Source organism: Amyelois transitella, chromosome W (assembly GCF_032362555.1).
Source record: "Amyelois transitella isolate CPQ chromosome W, ilAmyTran1.1, whole genome shotgun sequence".
Taxonomy (NCBI): Eukaryota; Metazoa; Arthropoda; class Insecta; order Lepidoptera; family Pyralidae; genus Amyelois; species Amyelois transitella.
The window spans coordinates 6,593,845-6,601,167 of NC_083536.1; positions in this window are offsets into that span (position 1 = coordinate 6,593,845).

Here is a 7,323-nt window from a genome sequence, read left to right on the forward strand (position 1 = left end):
TTATATATTTTTTTACTTTTTTCAGAAGTGGAATACCTTTTCCTTGAGGGAGACTTTCTACACTTGATGTAATATTTTTTGAAAATTTAAATAAAGGCTTAATGACATTAATGTATTTAAAACCTTTGTTACTGTTTATAGGTTTAGATGACTCATAATTACGTCGATGTGCATTAGTATCAATTAGTAACAATTTATAATTTTGCAAGTCCTCCTCTCCGACTTTTTCTAGATCAGGTTTCCTTTTAAATAGTAACTCTCTTAAACCATCTGTCTTCTTTAAAATTCGAGTTCCTATTTTCAGAATGTTATCATTATCGAAAACACGAATATTGCCAAGCATTAGTTTTCCCCGCTCATGCCTAACTCCAAAAGGTACAGCATCCATTACTTCTGATGATGTAGACCACGATAAAGTTTGACGATTATCTGGAGAAGACGCAATAGATTTGAACGAACCTTCACTGACATTATGATCTTTAGAAGGTGTGGAAATTAAAGTTTTGTTGTAATTATTAGGAAAGTCGCTTTCAGAAACAGTGTCATTCGATTCTTCATTGGATGAATAAGACGATGTACTTTCATTTTTACATTTTTTCCCAACACAGGTGATGTAATTATTTTCATTCTCAACCCACTTGTCATTATTTTTATTGGCTATCAAATTAAGCGGATCAACAATAGGTTTGAAAATTTTCTCCAGTGCCATATTATTTACGTTTTTTGTATCGTTAATCATCCCCACTTTTCTTTTAACAGCTGCTGCTGACTTTACTACTTGTTTTTTAAATGTTTTTCCATTTTACTGCTTGATATTGTGTTCAGTCGCAGATCACACTTTAAAGTGACCCTACATTATCCCTACATTGTATTAAGTATGTTAATCTAAAATTATAAAAGTGTCAAATGCTGACCTATAACATCCTTTGTTTTTATCACAATCCTTATTAATAACAAGATAACTAAAAGGCTTTTTCCAAACTTTTGAACACATTTCACGAAATTAATTCCATGACATATCAGACCCAACATGCTCCTCATAAACATGTTTCAAATTAATGTTATTTTTGTATATGTTTGATTAATATAAAAACAATCAATTTTCTTATGTCTGTTCTGATTTTCGCAAGCTACATCATCAAATATTATAATAGAATCAGGTAGCGCTTCGTGAGGACTCAAAATTTCACAATTGTGATTGTATTTATGAAAGGTTGTACCAGAAACCATGTTCATAACTTTCTCTAAAAATAAGTATTTTGCTTGATATAAAGATTTTGAATAAACATATAAGTTACAAAATCGCGGACCATCTCTATGTAACAATAAACTTATTATTAAGTTGGTTTTTCCACAATTTGATGGACCACAAACGATACAACGTAATGTGTTCGGCAGAAGGTTTCCGTGTCGTTTTGGTTCTTGTGATGAAGCAGGACAAATACAATCTAATTTTAGTGAATCTTTTTGTTTCACAAATTTCATTTCAAATTATTAGCATATGCTTAAACTTGTCTGCAGTACTCAACGAATTTGAGCGAAATGAATTTAGGTTTAACGAATAAACACGTTTTATAATTTAACATGTAAAATCTTGTTGGTAGAACAGGAATCAGGAAAGTACAACAAAATAATGTTTGATGGTTAGAATGAATCATGTGTAAAAAGTGTGTTCGGTGTGTGATCTTTCCACGAGCTCGCGGGTGATTCTTATCAATTTTATAATGGAGTTAGGTGAGTGCATTCGACTAATGTTTTGTGTTTAGAATGAATCGAATTTTGTTTATTGGGAATTCTGGGACACAAAAGTGTCCCAGAATTCCCAATAAACATTTACTTTCATTAATAGTTTCACTTGGTTTCAACAATTCATAATAAATAACGCCTTACTGGTCCCACCAAATACACAGCATAACCTTCGCAGCGTGTATATTCGGCCGAGCCAATGACGTGGACGCATGACCAGGCAGTCCCCACAACTTCCTTTTCTTTGGATTGCTGTAGTGAATCCACTTTTCATCGCCCGTCACGATTCGGTGAAGAAAACCTTTCCTTTTCTGCCTCTGAAGCAGTTGTTCGCAGACGAAATAACGACGCTCGACGTCCCTTGGCTACAAATCATAAGTAACCCATGTTCCTTGCTTTTGAATCATTCCCAACGTATGCAATCGCTTCGAAATGGCTTGGCGAGTTACTCCTAATGCTAAAGCAAGCTCTTGTTGCGTTCGACATGCATCCTCGTCGAGCAGTTTCATCAATTCAGCGTCTTCAAAAGTTTTTGGCCTTCCGTCACGTGGACTGTCCTCAACATCAAAATCACCGTGTTTGAAGCGACGAAACCAGTCACGGCACGTTGTCTCACTTATAACTCCGTTCCCGTAAACTTTTTTCAGCTCTCGATGTGCTTCAGCTGCTGTTTTCTTTGAATGAAATAAGAAAACTAACACTTCCCGCAAATGACCATTTTTCGGCCCAAAATCGGACATGTTCATTCAAATAAAAGAATATAACGCCGCAATGGAATCACGATTTTGTTGAAGCCACTTGTTCACTGAATGTCTAAGCTACCGCCATGACACTTTGATGCGTAAAAATTGGCTTCACTTCACTTTTGAAGCCATCTATCGATAAACAGCGAGAACTTGTTGCGCACCTAATATAAATGACCTCCATATGACAAAACAAATTAATTTTATAATTGCAAATGTGAATTCACCAACTGTATTAGGTAAACTTACCTGCTCAGAAATTGGACTAATTAAAAGAGTTTTTTGTGTAGACAGTACATGCAGGCAAAAGTCAGAAAGTGATATTAGTCAATTGTCTTCTGAAATTAGTCAAAAGGAGTCAAATTCAAGTCAAGTAATAGATCCTAAAATCACAAATAGTCAGTCACAGTCATTTCTACTAAAGTCAAATCAGTCAGAAAATATAAATTTGAATCAACTTGTTGAATTTAATAATTCTGTTTTTACCGGTCTTGGTTGCGTTCCTGGTGAATGTCACATAAGAACAAATCCTGAGGTCCAACCAAAAGTCGATGCTCCCAGGAAGGTACCATTCTCATTACACCATAGACTTCAACAAGAACTTGAGAAAATGGAAAAATTAGATGTCATCACCAAGGTTACCGAGCCAACTGAATGGGTAAGTTCTTTAATTTTAATAGAAAAGAAAAAAGGTCAATTAAGGGTATGTCTAGACCCCCGTAATTTGAATCAGGCGATTAAGAGGACTCATTATCCTATTCTATCAGTAGACATGGTTCGCGCCAAGGTAGCGGGTTCACGATTTTACTCAACCTTGGATGCAAGTAGTGGATTTTGGATGTGTAAATTAAGCGAGAAGAGTTCTTACCTCACAACTTTTAATATGCCTTTTGGCCGATACCGCTTTAAACGTCTTCCATACAGAGTCAACTGTGCACCTGAATATTTTCACAGAATTATGACCGAAATGTTTGGTGGTATACCAGGGGTGGCAGTTTACAGCGATGATATTTTAGTAAGTGGTCGCACACTACAAGAGCATAACGAGCGTCTTAATATAGTATTTAAAAGAGCAAAAGACAACAATGTCAAATTTAATAAAGAAAAATGTACATTTGCCATGGAGAGTATTAAATATCTAGGTCATATTTTCTCAGCAAGCGGAATCACAGTTGATTCCGACAAAGTCAGAGCAATTAAAGAGATGCCCTCTCCTACATGTCTGAAGGATTTGCAAAGATTTCTAGGTATGCTCAATTATTTAAGTCCTTTCATCAAAAATATGGCGGGCGAGACAGAAATTTTACGCCAACTATTAAAAAAATCTTCTGATTGGCAGTGGACTACCAATCATGAAACAACATTTTGTCGTCTGAAGCAAATAATATGTCAAGTTCCAGTGTTGTCACATTTTAATATTCATGATCCGATTGTCCTGCAGAGTGAAGCTAGTCAGAGTGCTGTTGGAGCAGTATTGTTACAAAATCAACATCCAGTTTATTATGCGTCAAAAACTTTAACAGATACACAACAAAAAATGGCTCAGATAGAGAAAGAACTCTATTCAATAGACTTTGCCTGCATCAAATTTCATCAATTTATATATGGACAAACTGTAACTGTCGAGACAGATCATGCTCCTTTAATAACATTATTTAAAAAGTCTCTAGTCGAGGTTCCAACACGTCTCCAAAGAATGATGTTAAAATACAGCCCTATAGTTTAAATGTAGTTTACAAGAAAGGTAGTGATATATACATTGCTGATACCTTGTCAAGAGCAGCACTCTCTGAAACAAGTTCAGATGAATTAGATAATGATGTCATTGTTCATGTAAATTTACTGATTAAGTCGTTACCAATCTCATCAGAACGTCTACAGTGGTTAATCAGAGGCACTAATGAAGATGAAAGTCTGCAAGTTTTGAAAAAATATTGCAAAGAAGGATGGCCGGCAAATAAAACTCAAATTCACAAAGATCTACATGAGTATTGGCAGTATAGATTTGATTTACACACAGAAAAGGATTTAATTTTTAGAAGCAACAGTATAGTCATACCTAAAAAATTAAGGCCAGAAATTTTGAAAATAATACACAGTGGGCACTTGGGAATTGAAAGGTCAAAAGCGTTTGCTAGAGGACATGTATTTTGGCCATTTATGTCAACTGATATAAAAAATATTGTTCAGTCGTGTCATATTTGCCTGTCACATAGAAGTTCAAATGCTCCAGAACCACTTCTTCCACATGAGGTTCCATTACTTCCGTGGGAAAAAGTTGGTGTTGATTTTATGGATTATAAATCTAAAAAATATATAGTAGTACAAGATTATTACTCAAATTATATTGAATTAATGTCAATGGCGAGTACTAACGCTAAGACAGCAATTGTTAAAAAGTATTTTCAGTAGACATGGAATCCCAGTTGAGTTATTCTCGGACAACGGGCCACCATTCAATTCGGCAGAGTTTAAGAATTTTACTGTTGAATGGGGAATACATCACAACACGTCAAGTCCCTACATGCCAATGTCAAATGGCTATCAATCCATTCAGTCGGCAGTAAAGATATGTAAACGTTTTCTTACAAAGTCAGAGGAGTCAGGAACAGACCCATATCTTGCTTTGCTTCAAGTCAGAAATACACCAAGAGGAAATTTACCATCTCCAGCACAATTGCTAATGTCACGGTCACTTAGAACACAATTACCAACAGTCACAAAAAATTTAACACCAAAAATAGTAAAATTTCAAAAATATGAAAAAATTAAGGAAGAAAATAAAAATAAAATGAAGGATTACTATGACAGAAAGACTAAATCATTAACAGAACTACAAGAAGGAGATAAAGTCTATTTTAAGAAAATGCCAGATACTCCATGGATTAAAGGCACAGTAAAGTCTAAATGTGATCAGCCTAGGTCTTATAATTTTGAAGGGTCAGATAGATTTATGGGAAGGAGAAACAGACAGCATATTTTGAAGCTTCCGCAGTCACCTCAAACGGAATCTCAAGATATAGTACAAGAGAGGCAAAATATTGACACATCTCCTAATTCTCACACAGTATCACCATCTATTGAAGAGCATACAACTCTAGGTGGAATGCGCACTAGGTGTGGAAGAGTCATAAGACCACCAAGACGATTGGACTTATAAGAGTTAGTATGTAATTAAATAAAATTTTAGCAATGATTGTGAAAGACTGACTAATTTAGTTAAGACTAAAATATAGAGCTTTAGACTTAGTTTAACAAAATGTCTTATTCTTGGTTACTTCAACAGTCTTTGTTGTCAATGTTATAGTTAAGAGTTCAGTAAATTTTATAAACAGATAAGCTGTAAAAGTAGATCTATAAAATCTAAAATAAGTAGGTTGTTATGATTATGTTTATGTCACGTCACTATTATTGTGTAACATCACTAGGAGAAAGAAGATGGCGTCCCAACCGGGTTGAGGGCTAGCCATTACTCACGGCACTTGTATTTTCTTATGTTCATTTAATAAACTCAAGTTACCTAATTCAAGTCTAATCATTTATATGAATCCAAGACCAACACAAAGTGAAGACGTCATACAATTTGATACTAATGCTTCAACTCCGCATAAGATAGTAGGAATGCAGTGGTTACCTACTACTGATCATTTCCAATTCTCAACGAACGCTGATATGCAAGAATGCACCAAGCGCTTCATTCTCTCGATTACTGCGCGCTTGTTCGACCCATTAGGACTACTAGGCCCGGTGGTCACATACATGAAACTGCTCGTTCAAGAATGCTGGATGGCTGGCCTTGATTGGGACGACCCAGTGCCTCCCGCGATCTTAAATAAATGGACACTGTTTCATAATGAACTTGCTTATCTAGAACAAATAAAAATTCCGTGACATGTCGGATTACGTTCTCCGCATGTCATTCTTCTAGGTTTCGCAGACGCAAGTGAAAAGTGCTATGGCGCTAATGTGTACATTCGCGTTAGTCAAGACTCATACTCACCCGGCTCTGTCCACTTGCTCGCTTCTAAGCCTCGCGTAGCTTCGCTATCTAAAATGCCACTCGCACGACTAGAGCTGTGCGCCGCTCTTCTTCTCGCTAACCTTCTAGACGCCGTTAGACATACTCTTTCCCAGAGAACGAAATATACTCGTTTTCAGATTCATCTGTGGCGCTTACGTGAATTCATTCTCCGCCGTACAAATTCCATACATTTGTGGCTAATAGAATTACTGAGATTAACTCAAAACTTCCCGCTAGACATTGGTTTCATGTGAAAGGCTTTGAAAATCCCGCAGATATTATATCTCGCCCTGTAACGCCTAAAGCTCTAGTCAACAATCAATTTTGGTTTAATGGTCCCAATTGGCTAAGTCTTAGTTGTTCTCATTGGCCATTGAAACCTTTTACGATTAATCCTAATGGTTGTTTAGAAAATTTAGAGACTAAAACAATTAGTTTAGTCGTTCAAAGTCCTGAAGATATTCAGACTTCTCATCCAATTGAAATTATGGCTGAAAGAATTTCAAAGTGCCGTGTGGTTCCCGGCACCAATACAAAAAAGAATAGGACCACTCCATCTCTTTCTCATGGATGTCGTAAAAGGCGACTTAGGGATAGGCTTACAAACTTGGGATCCTTTTTAAGGCGATGGGCTAGCAACCTGTCACTATTTGAATCTCAATTCTATCATTAAGCCAAATAGCTGAACGTGGCCATTCAGTCTTTTCAAGATTGTTGGCTCTGTCTACCCCGCAAGGGAAATAGACGTGACGATATGTATGTATGTAGAATTTCAAACTGGTCGAAATTATTACGCTCGGTTGTTTATATGTT